Source organism: Phyllobates terribilis, unplaced genomic scaffold (genome assembly GCF_046119375.1).
Source record: "Phyllobates terribilis strain yellow unplaced genomic scaffold, ASM4611937v1 Scaffold_3__8_contigs__length_932513732, whole genome shotgun sequence".
Classification (NCBI taxonomy): domain Eukaryota; kingdom Metazoa; phylum Chordata; class Amphibia; order Anura; family Dendrobatidae; genus Phyllobates; species Phyllobates terribilis.
Window position 1 is genome coordinate 841,355,541 of NW_027362763.1, and position 13,502 is coordinate 841,369,042.

The window sequence follows — 13,502 nt, forward strand, 5'->3', positions numbered from 1 at the left end:
GCGAATAGCGAGGGCCATAGCGGCTTCCAGAGACACGGGAGAGTCATACTGTGCCAACACATCCTGTAATTTGTCGGATAAACCATGACAAAACTGGCTCCTAAGAGCCGGGTCATTCCACTGGGTGTCCGTGGCCCACCTACGGAACTCCGAACAGAATTCCTCCGCCGGACGATCTCCCTGCTGGATCCTACGTAACTTAGACTCAGCAAGGGAGATCCGATCTGGGTCATCATATACGAGTCCCAGGGCAGCGAAAAACCTATCCACTGACTGGAGAGCCGGGGAACCCGGGGGAAGAGAGAACGCCCAAGATTGTGGGTCCCCTTGTAGGAGCGAGATGACAATTCCCACCCTTTGTTCTTCACTCCCCGATGACCGAGGCCGCAGCCGAAAGTACAATTTACATGCCTCCCGGAAAACAAAAAACTTGTCCCGCCCCCCAGTGAACCTATCAGGGAGAGCTACTTTAGGTTCTGGTCCGGCTTGCTCCTGAGGATGCCAAACCTTGGACCTAACGTCCGCCAGCTCCATGGACAAACTCTGCAATTGCCGAGCTAGACCGGCTACTGGATCCATAGTAGCTGGAGAAAAACTAAGTGGGTCGGTGAAAATGTCACGCTGTCTCTGTATACTGGAGGTAGGGGGCCTAAGCTGACCCTAAGCTGGGGCCCTGACTAATCCCTCAACCTGGAGGTACTGTTAAAGGTACAGAGGTCCAGGCCGCCAGCGTAACCCCTACCTCCTGAAGATCCCTGCACCTCAGTAATCTAGTCCTGAGAAGGACCCCGATCACAACCAAAGGGAACAAGAAATAATATGCCCAAACACAGTATTTAGACGAACGAGACAGTACAAGGGAAAAACCAAAACCACCTTGCATACAAACAACTTCTCAACTACAACAGAGGGAAAACCAACGGGAAAGGAGATAAATGATAAAGCGAGGAAAGGGAAAAAACACTTCCAAATACACTTATCTCAGCAACTCCAAACACCACGATCCGCTCTGTCAGTCTGAATGAAATGCTTTCACCGACACCTCCCAAACAGACCAGCAGGTATATGAAGGAGTCTCACCACAGAAGTATTGATTGCAGCTGGGCGAGGCTGGACCTCATCTAGCCCAGAGAGAGAGAGAGAATTAACTCCCTCACTGCCGAGAAACACAAAGCACCAACAAGTCAGCTGCGAGAAGTCAGGCTGTGTACTCGTGACGATCTTCGTGGCAACACACCCGTGACAGCTGCACCCACAACACCAGCCTTAGCGGTCTGCCCTGTAGCGGCGGTTCACTCTGACCGCAATCCACGGGTGGCGTAGTCGGACATTTAAACATCAAAACCACATAAATAGTTCCGCCACTGGTTTGACCGCCCTGAGCCACGGAAACGGATCGCCGCCACGAAGACTACAACCACCAGCATCCACCAAAAAGTGTCCGGCTTCGGGTGTCCCAAGGCCCAGGGGGTGCGTCAGAACATTTTCATCACCTTTCGCAATCACCAATGGGACAAGGCAGGGATGTCCTCTGTCCCCTCTCTTATACATCCTAGTGACGGAGCACCTGCTCTCATCAATTCGCCATAACCCCAATATTAGGTGGATTGAGGTGGGAGGCACCGAGTACAAGTGCTCTCTATTTGCTGATGATGTCCTAGTATATATCACTCAATCACATATATCCATCCCTGCTGTTATGGCTGAAATAGATCACTTTGTTACATGGTAAAATTTTAAAATCAATGCAGCGAAGTCTGAGGCCCTCGATGTCTCCCTCCCTAAATCCATATAGGATTCCATCCAGTCCAACTTTCCCTTTGCCTGGCCCTCACAGGGTATCAAATACTTAGGAATTCCTATTCATAGAGACCTCTCCCATCTATGTTATCTTAATTTTGGGCCCTTTATTGAACAATTCCATACAGACCACGGTTGGCAAGTTAGAACTGTAAGATTCACTACGTGAACCACTGGTGTTTTGTGGAAAAGCACATGTACACCGCGTTCCAAATTATTATGCAAAAAGTGTTTAGGAGTGATAAGGGAAGAATTTGTTTGTTTGTCAGTTAAACTCATTGATGGTGATGTGTGTCAGGGCTCTTTATATCACTGTAAGCAATTGCAGACACCTGTGCTAATTAGTTTGGCAGGTGTGTCCAATGAAAGGCAAGACTACTTAAGAAGGCTCTCTCACATTATTAAGCAGCCTACATTTTCTGCCAAAATGGGAAAGAAAAAGGATGTGTCGGCTGCTGAGAAGCAACAAATTGTGGAGTGTTTAGGTCAAGGCATGACTACAATCAACATTGTGCGATTATCAGGATGAAGTGTCTTGGCAATCAAGAAGTATGTAGCTGATTCACAGTACACACGTGTGCGTGCTGATAAGGGCAAATTGAGGACTCTTTCCTACAGGCAATTACGTCAGGTTGAAACAGCAGCGGCAAAAAAGCCTTGTCATAGCAGCAGACAAGTTTTTGAAGCTGCTTGTGCCTCCAACGTCCCCCGAACAACAAGATGCAGGGTCCTTCAGAGGTTTGCAGCTGTGCATATGCCATCCTGTCGACCTCCTCTATCCACTTCACACAAGCAGAAACGGCTCCAGTGGGCCAAACATTACATGAAGACTGATTTCAAAACTGTTTTGTTCACGGATGAGTGCCGTGCAGCGCTCGATGGTCCAGATGAATGGAGTGGAGGATGGCTGGTTGATGGACACCCCACGCAAACACGGCTACAGCGCCAACAAGGAGGAGGTGGAGTAATGTTTTGGGCTGGAATCATGGGGAGAGAGATTGTCGGCCCCTTTAGGATCCCTGAAGGCGCTAAAGATGAACTCCATAATGTATGTGGATTTTCTCAAACAGCACTTCCTGCCATGGTTCAAGAAGAAGAACCGTGTATTTCACAGCAAGATCATTTTTCTGCATGATAATGCACCATCTCATGCTGCACATAAAACATCTGCATCTCTGGCTGATATGGGCATAAAAGGGGACAAACTTATGGTGTGACCCCCATGCTCCCCTGACCTCTACCCCATTCAGAACCTTTGGAGCATCATTAAAAGGAGTGTCTATGATGGCGGGAGGCAGTTCACATCTAAGCAACAGCTCTGGGAGGGTATTCTGTCCTCATGCAAAACAATTGAAGCAGAAACCATCCAAAACCTGACAAATTCAATGGACGAGAGAGTTCAGAAGCTCCTTTCGAACAAGGGGTCCTATGTGAAAATGTAACATCACCTAGAATAAAGTTTTGAGTTGAAAACTGTTTGATTTCAGTTTCTAACAACCTGCTAATGCTTATAATTTCAAAAATGACCATTTTTTTGGTCTTTATTAAAATGAAAAGGTTGATCGAAAAGTTTGGGGGATCTAAGAGTGTGGCAACCCAGTAGCCATGATTACTTCGAATTCTGACAATATGAGGGTCATGCTGCAGGTAGTGCAGCAAGAAGGCACTTATGTGTCTTGCGCATCTCGGAGCCCCAAAATTATTTTCCGGGCTAGATGCAGCTAAAAATTATTTTTAATTTTAAATCTGGTGAAGCTTATTATAGATGGCCTAATAGGATCAGTGCTGCACACTGCTACAAAGCCCAAATTATTTTCCAGTCAAGATACAGATAAACATGATTAGTAATTTGAAAGCTTAAAACGGTTGGTAGGGTGATTTTAACCAATCATCAAGCTTTTACTCTCCCCAGGATGACACAGGGGTAGAAAAGTCGTTTCGGATCCATGATTTGTTCATCTTTATGAACGTGAGTCTGTCTACATTATCAGTGGAGAGCCGCGTGCGCTTATCTGTCAGCACACCACCAGCAGCGCTGAACACACGTTCAGACAGAACGCTGGCTGCGGGGCATGACAAGATCTCCAAGGCGTAAGTGGCTAGCTCCGGCCATTTATCCAGATTGGAAGCCCAAAAAGAGCAAGGGTCCAGTGACACAGTCGTGGCTTCAATGTTTACTTGGAGATACTCCTGTACCATCGTCTCTAGGCGTTGACTATGTGTCAGACTTCTTGTCTCCTGTGGCCTTGCAAAGGATGGGCTAAAAAAGTGGTGAAATGATTCCGCAAAATTGATGTTACCAGCAGATACTGTGGTTCTGTTACGGTTTGAGTGCTGAACACTTGACGGTCCCACGGTTGGCAAGTTGGAACTGTGAGATTCACTACGTGCACCACTGGTATTTTGTGGAAAAGCACATGTAAGATTCTGCAACAGTCTCTGCTGATACTCCTGCATGCGTGCATCCCTTTCTATGGCAGGAATAATTTCTGCAAATTTACTTTTGTACCGGGGATCTAACAGTGTGGCAACCCAGTAGTCAGGATTATTTCTAATTCTCACAATTCGAGGGTCATGTTGCAGGTAGTGCAGCAAGAAGGCACTCATGTGTGTTGCGCATCCAGGAGCACCAAGTCCCTGTTGTGTTGGTGGCGAGGTAACAATCATGCTTCCTTCCTCTGTCCTCTCCCCCCAACCTCGCACAACAGAAATGTGATCAAGGTCTCCCTCATCTGATGAGTCTTCCATCAGTTCGTCCTCCACTTCTTCCTGGGCTCCTGCACCTTCCTCACTAGTTTGGCTGCTACCATGCGCCCTGGTAAAACCATCTCCCCCACCCTCACATGCCTGCCGCCTTGGTGCTGCCGACCATCTGGACCTTGCAGATGTTAGCCCTTCCGCATACAACTCCTCCTCCTCTACTTCCTCCACCTCCTCTTGTGCCACCACCTGACTCCGAATTCTGTTTAACATGTGCTCCAGCATGTAAATCACCGGAATAGTCATGCTGATAATGGCATCGTCAGCACTAAACATCTTCGTCGCCATTTCAAAACTGTGCAGAAGGGTGCATAGGTTCCTGATCTGAGACCACTCCTCCAGCGTGATTTGCCCCACCTCTGAATCTCGTTGGCCCAGGCTATACGTCAGAACGTATTGCACCAGGGCTTGTCGGTGCTGCCACAGTCGCTGCAACATGTGCAGAGTTGAATTCCACCGGGTAGGCACATCGCATTTTAGCCGGTGAAGTGGCAGGCCCAACGACTTCTGTAGAGATGTAAGTCGCTGAGCTGCGGGATGCGAACGGCGGAAGTGAGCACACAGCGACCGTGCCCTCTGCAGAAGGCCATCTAGTCTGGGATAGTGGGCTAAAAATTGCTGGACAACCAGGTTCAACACGTGAGCCATACAAGGCACGTGTGTGACATTGCCCCGGCGAAGGGCCGCACCCAGGTTTGCAGCATTGTCGCACACGGCCTTCCCTGGTTTCAGGTCCAGTGGAGACAACCATTCATGAAATTGGTTCTCCAGAGCTGACCACAACTCCTCAGCTGTGTGACTCACATTTCCCAGACATTTCAATGTAAAAACCGCCTGATGACGTTGAGCCCTACTGCCAGCATAGTAAGAAGGTGTGCAGGATCCCTTCTGCGCAGTTAGAAAGCTTGTGGCATGACCAGACAGGCTTTGGGTGCAGGTGGAAGACCGAGAGGAGGTTGAGGAGGCAGAAGCAGTGGAGGAACTTTGACATAAAGAGGATTGACGCACAACTCGTGGGGACGGCAAGACTTGGACAGCAGCCCCTTGTCCTGCTGTCACCATAGTTACCCAGTGCCCAGTCAGCGACATGTAACGCCCCTGTCCATGCCTACTCGTCCAAGTGTCTGTGGTGAAATGCACCCTGTCACACACAGAGTTTCTCAAAGAAGCAGTGATGTTGTGTGCGACATGCTGGTGGAGCGCAGGCACACCTTTCTTTGAGAAGTAGTGCCGACTGGGCATCTGGTACTGGGGCACTGCGACGGACATAAGGTCTCGAAAATCCTCTGTGTCCACCAGGCGGAAAGGCAGCATTTCTGTAGCCAAGAGCTTGCAGATGGTGAAATTCAACCTCTTAGCTTTCTCATGGCTAGGAGGAAATGGTCATTTACTTGTCCACATCTGAGGGACCGAGGGCTGGCTATTGTGCTTAGACGGGGTTGATAAGGGTGTCCCCGGCAAACTGCCGGTCTGTGAGGAAGATGCAGGCGGACATGTTAGGTTGCCTTGATCCAAAGGTGGTGCTATCGATGTCGGACAGCGCTCAACACCAGCTGGTGTTACCACCTCCAAAGAAAATGATGACCTGCCAATCACGCTGGCTGTTGCGGGTAAAGAGGTGGCAGGTCTGCGCCCCAAAACAGGTGTGACTGCTGTCCCCCCAGTCACAGAGGATGAAGAGGCCGCGGATGCACAAGATATGGCAGACGGTGATTGGCCCGGCCGGCTAGGCCGCATTGTAGCACACTGAGCTTCCCACTGCAACTTATGCTTCATGTCCATGTGCCGGTTCATGCATGAAGTACTCAAACTATGTATTTTTTGGCCTCTACTTAGCTTTTGCTGACAAATGTTACAGATAACACGAGTTGGGTCATCTTTATCGATCTGAAAAAATGCCCAGGCTATGCAAGGCTTAGCACCCATGCGACCTGAAGAGCCACCACGACTTGTGGTGAGAGGCAGAGTTGTGTTTGAGGATGCAGTTGTTGACGTGCTTCCAGTACTACGTCTCTGTTCAGGAAGGCGCAACCTGACCTCGTCGTCACTAGCATCTTCCTCCACCTCCTCTGCTGACCTCATCTCTTGGCTGACTGTGGGTTGACAGTAAGTGGGATCTCCGACCTCATCATCATCACCCTGTGCGTTATCACACCCGTCGTCCTCAGAGCCAACCTGTTCCTGCCCTGACAAAAAACTAAAGTTGTCGCTCCAATCAGGTATTTGAGTCTTATCATCGTCTTCCTCATTGTCTCCACCAACAGGAGTTACAGTTTGGGAATGAGGGTCTACATTATGGTCAGAACCTTCTGCGTCTGGTCCTGGATCCGACTCATAAAGATTCTGGGCATCAGTGCAGATCATTTCCTCGTCTGGATTCACAGAAGCGCTGGAGTCGACCTCTGATTCCCAGGCTATAGTATGAGTAAACAGCTCTGCAGACTCAACCATCTGTTCTACCTCATACTCAGACGGGCAGCTGGAGATTTGGGAGCTGTGAGGAAGCAAGTGCGATTTGGGTGACACCTTTGAGGACTGGAGTATTTGTGATGTTGAAGTTGATGTGGAGGAGAGCCCACTTAAAGGAGCACTTGATATCCGTTGAAGCACCTGCTGTTTTTGTGCCTCATCTGGAATTTGTAGCGATTGGCGTGGCCGTAAGAAAGGGATCTTATCACATTGTCCGCTAAAAGAAGTAGACATTTTAGTTTGGCTGGAAGATGGTCTTTCTTCTGCACCTACCCCACGGACACAACCTTTTTTCCCCTTCCCAACACGCCTATTCCCCTTTCCACCAGCAGCAGGCCTTTTTCCACTCATTTTGGTGGTTAACTAATTCACAACTCTGGAGTTGTTTGCACAAAAAAACAATGGATGGTAACCGAGCAGAGCTGAGTGGCCAAACTGTGGTATTAGGCCAAAACTATTGGCTGGGCTAGATGCAGAAAAAAAATATTTTTAATTTGCAACCTGATGGAGGTCAGTATAGATGGACTAATAGAACAAGTCCCACACGCTGCTAGAAGCCCAAATATTTTTTCAGAGATAAATGAAGAAAAAAATTATTTTTAATTTGCAACCTGATGGAGGTCAGTATAGATGGACTAATAGACCAAGTCCCACACACTGCTAGAAGCCCAAATATTTTTTCAGAGCTAGATGCAGAAAAAAATTATTTTTAATTTGCAACCTGATGGAGGTCAGTATAGATGGACTAATAGACCAAGTCCCACACACTGCTAGAAGCCCAAATATTTTTTCAGAGCTAGATTTAGAAAAAAATTATTTTTAATTTGCAACCTGATGGAGGTCAGTATAGATGGACTAATAGACCAAGTCCCACACACTGCTAGAAGCCCAAATATTTTTTCAGAGCTAGATGCAGAAAAAAATTATTTTTAATTTGCAACCTGATGGAGGTCAGTATAGATGGACTAATAGACCAAGTCCCACACACTGCTAGAAGCCCAAATATTTTTTCAGAGCTAGATGCAGAAAAAAATTATTTTTAATTTGCAACCTGATGGAGGTCAGTATAGATGGACTAATAGACAAAGTCCCACACACTGCTAGAAGCCCAAATATTTTTTCAGAGCTAGATGCAGAAAAAAATTATTTTTAATTTGCAACCTGATGGAGGTCAGTATAGATGGACTAATAGACCAAGTCCCACACACTGCTAGAAGCCCAAATATTTTTTCAGAGCTAGATGCAGAAAAAAATTATTTTTAATTTGCAACCTGATGGAGGTCAGTATAGATGGACTAATAGACCAAGTCCCACACACCGCTAGAAGCCCAAATATTTTTTCAGAGCTAGATGCAGAAAATTTTTTTATTCAATTTGCAACCTGATGGAGGTCAGTATAGATGGACTAATAGACCAAGTCCCACACACTGCTAGAAGCCCAAATATTTTTTCAGAGCTAGATGCAGAAAAAAATTATTTTTAATTTGCAACCTGATGGAGGTCAGTATAGATGGACTAATAGACCAAGTCCCACACACCGCTAGAAGCCCAAATATTTTTTCAGAGCTAGATGCAGAAAAAAATTATTTTTAATTTGCAACCTGATGGAGGTCAGTATAGATGGACTAATAGACCAAGTCCCACACACTGCTAGAAGCCCAAATATTTTTTCAGAGCTAGATGCAGAAAAAAATTATTTTTAATTTGCAACCTGATGGAGGTCAGTAAAGATGGACTAATAGAACAAGTCCCACACGCTGCTAGAAGCCCAAATATTTTTTCAGAGATAAATGAAGAAAAAAAATATTTTTAATTTGCAACCTGATGGAGGTCAGTATAGATGGACTAATAGACCAAGTCCCACACACTGCTAGAAGCCCAAATATTTTTTCAGAGCTAGATGCAGAAAAAAATTATTTTTAATTTGCAACCTGATGGAGGTCAGTATAGATGGACTAATAGACCAAGTCCCACACACCGCTAGAAGCCCAAATATTTTTTCAGAGCTAGATGCAGAAAAAAATTATATTCAGTTTGCAACCTGATGGAGGTCAGTATAGATGGACTAATAGACCAAGTCCCACACACTGCTAGAAGCCCAAATATTTTTTCAGAGCTAGATGCAGAAAAAAATTATTTTTAATTTGCAACCTGATGGAGGTCAGTATAGATGGACTAATAGACCAAGTCCCACACACTGCTAGAAGCCCAAATATTTTTTCAGAGCTAGATGCAGAAAAAAATTATTTTTAATTTGCAACCTGATGGAGGTCAGTATAGATGGACTAATAGACCAAGTCCCACACACTGCTAGAAGCCCAAATATTTTTTCAGAGCTAGATGCAGAAAAAAATTATTTTTAATTTGCAACCTGATGGAGGTCAGTATAGATGGACTAATAGACAAAGTCCCACACACTGCTAGAAGCCCAAATATTTTTTCAGAGCTAGATGCAGAAAAAAATTATTTTTAATTTGCAACCTGATGGAGGTCAGTATAGATGGACTAATAGACCAAGTCCCACACACTGCTAGAAGCCCAAATATTTTTTCAGAGCTAGATGCAGAAAAAAATTATTTTTAATTTGCAACCTGATGGAGGTCAGTATAGATGGACTAATAGACCAAGTCCCACACACCGCTAGAAGCCCAAATATTTTTTCAGAGCTAGATGCAGAAAATTTTTTTATTCAATTTGCAACCTGATGGAGGTCAGTATAGATGGACTAATAGACCAAGTCCCACACACTGCTAGAAGCCCAAATATTTTTTCAGAGCTAGATGCAGAAAAAAATTATTTTTAATTTGCAACCTGATGGAGGTCAGTATAGATGGACTAATAGACCAAGTCCCACACACCGCTAGAAGCCCAAATATTTTTTCAGAGCTAGATGCAGAAAAAAATTATTTTTAATTTGCAACCTGATGGAGGTCAGTATAGATGGACTAATAGACCAAGTCCCACACACTGCTAGAAGCCCAAATATTTTTTCAGAGCTAGATGCAGAAAAAAATTATTTTTAATTTGCAACCTGATGGAGGTCAGTAAAGATGGACTAATAGAACAAGTCCCACACGCTGCTAGAAGCCCAAATATTTTTTCAGAGATAAATGAAGAAAAAAAATATTTTTAATTTGCAACCTGATGGAGGTCAGTATAGATGGACTAATAGACCAAGTCCCACACACTGCTAGAAGCCCAAATATTTTTTCAGAGCTAGATGCAGAAAAAAATTATTTTTAATTTGCAACCTGATGGAGGTCAGTATAGATGGACTAATAGACCAAGTCCCACACACCGCTAGAAGCCCAAATATTTTTTCAGAGCTAGATGCAGAAAAAAATTATATTCAGTTTGCAACCTGATGGAGGTCAGTATAGATGGACTAATAGAATGATGCTATGCCCAAAAGATTTTACTTCACTAGGTGCAGTAAAAAAATTGGTATTCTATACACAGGTGGTATATCTTGCAACACAGATAGGCTACTCCACTGACTAACACACTCTGCAATAGGCCAAAAAGGATTAGCTTTGCTAGATTCAGCCAAATGCTGTGAAAAAAACTTGCACAGCACTGGCACAGACCTGCCTGGCAAAAACTGATAGGAACTGATGTAACCTAGTCCTGAAAAGGACTCCAATTACAATTAGTCTTTACTCCCACAATCTATCTATTTAAGAGCACAGACCTGCCTGATAAAAGTCGTAGGAAATGCTGTAACCTAGTCCTTAAAAGGACTGCAATCACAACTATTCCCTACTCCCAAGCTATCTGTATATTTGTGCGAAAATTGGCTTGAAATTAACAAGGTATAGCGCACACAGCAACAGCGGTGCCGTCTAACACGCAGCTGCAGCAGTGAGAAAATGGTGGCGACGGGGAAAATGGCTTGGTCTTATAGGGCAAGGACATGTGACATACACTGCCAATCACACATGCCCTTGTTTGTGTGAAAAAAAGCACTTCGCTCCGTGTGTGCGCTGCTGATAGGCTGACAGATTGCACCTCCCCACTGCAAATGCGGGAAAGAGAAAAAAAAATGGAGATCTTCATTGTTCCTGCAGAGATCCATCCCCTGCCCCTCCCCCCGCCCCGCTGTACACTCAAACTGCGTATTAACATTAATTTTCATCATTACTGAGAAAAAATCCAGTTATGATTTTGGTGCACGAACAGTTATCGAACATAACCTCGAACAGCCGAATTTTTCTCAAATTGTTCGTGTTCGCCGACCGGCTCGAACACCGCCCAAAACAGCTCGAATTTGAGATTGGCGAACAGTTCGAGTAGAACAACGCTCATCTCTACACATTAGTACATAATGAAAGGGGGGGACGAACAAGTATTTCTTTATAAGATTTAGAATGCTCCAAGGCCCATACATCTGAGCAACATGCAGTGGGGTGCCAGGTCAAAATTTTGCACCAGGGCTCATCGGACTCTAGTTACTCCACTGGAAAAAGGGGAAGCAGAAAAACTAAATCGCAAAACTGAAAAACCACCTTGAGGAATTAAAGCAGGTAAAAAAAAGTACAGAAATCCCTTTTGGATTCCTTGCTGCCCAATCTGCCACACGGCATTTTAAAAGTTCATAGTGTGCAGTTTATAGACAACAGACTGCTAATGACTGGCAATCTGCTGCAGATAAAGCAATGTCACAAGAGGAGATATCACCTTGGTACAAAGATACCATCTGATTATTACTGAAAGGAGCTTTGCACAGCAGAAATGGTATTCCCATCCCAGACATTTATGGCATAACTTCAGGGCATACCATACTTTATTGATGGTTGTGGCTCTCAAATCTGGGACCTACAACAACGTCCAGAACAAGGGTCCTAAATAGAGATGAGCGAACCCGAACTTAAAACTTCACATTTCGCACCAGACAATTAGTGTCCGGTGCTAATTGCCGAACACGGACTTTCCCCATAAGTCCGTTGCAATGTTAGGAGTTCTGGGGGAATCCCGTTGCAGAGAGAGTTTGATTTTTTTTTCTTTCCTAGACCCAATGTTCCATTGTTTTCAATGTGATTTGTGTTCTGGATCAAGTTTGGGTACAGTCCCGGTACCTGAACTGAACTTTGGAATAAAGTTCGGGTAAGCTCAGCCCCAGTCCTAAACCCTCTCTTTCTTGCTGGGCCTGCTAGAATCACAGAAGCTAAATAAGAAGTAAATTGAGACATGGGTTCCATTAACTTCTGCTGGAATTGGGCTACTCTAGAAAAAGCAGACAAAGGTTTATGATTTGAAATACTCCATTAAACATCCAAAATAAAGAAAATGTAACCATATTGACACCTGAAATTTATCAATACTGCAGTTTAAAGTGAATGTGCCGTGATTTTCATTTTTGTATTAATAAATGGAGGGGGAGCAGGCGCCATTTTTGTGCCGCTCACAGCTGTGCTGCAATCAACAATTTCTCTCTGTCGCAGCTCAGTGTTCAGCGTGAGCGGTGACAGGAGTTGCCAGAATGCGGCGAACAGTGAGTATCAGGACAGTGATCATACAGGCTGACATTACACTACTGCCATGTTACCACACTGTCCTCACCACTGGAGAAGTCCCCGCTGCTGCAGTGCTCGGAGCGGTGAGAGCACTGCATACAGCGGAGACTTCTTCCAGCAGTGAGAACAGCGCGGTAGGCTGGAATTAGTAATACAATACCAGTTTGCTGATCTCTTTTCAACGTTGCTGTCACCGCAGTGTTCAGAGCACAGCACAGTGTAATGCCTCATTCAGACGTCCCTGCATTACAGACATCTGAATTAGGCTTTACAATGACATAGCAAAGTCACGTATCTAATCTCCATCATGTGATACAGCCCACCCTGCCACGTATCTAATCCCCATCATGTGTTACAGCCCACCCTGCCATGTATCTAATCCCCATCATGTGTGATACAGCCCACCCTGCCAGGTATCTAATCCCCATCATGTGTGATACAGCCCACCCTGCCACGTATCTAATCCCCATCATGTGTTACAGCCCACCCTGCCATGTATCTAATCCCCATCATGTGTGATACAGCCCACCCTGCCAGGTATCTAATCCCCATCGTGTTTGATACAGCCCACCCTGCCATGTATCTAATCCCCATCGTGTGTGATACAGCCCACGCTGCCATGTATCTAATCCCCATCATGTGTGATACAGCCCACCCTGCCATGTATCTAATCCCCATCATGTGTTACAGCCCACCCTGCCAGGTATCTAATCCCCATCATGTGTTACAGCCCACCCTGCCACGTATCTAATCCCCATCATGTGTGATACAGCCCACCCTGCCAGGTATCTAATCCCCATCATGTGTGATACAGACCACCCTGTCACGTATCTAATCCCCATCATGTGTGATACAGCCCACCTTGCCAGGTATCTAATCCCCATCATATGTGTTACAGCCCATCCTGCCACGTATTTCTCGTTAGTGCTGGAGACCAGTCCTCATGGACCCTTTTTCCAA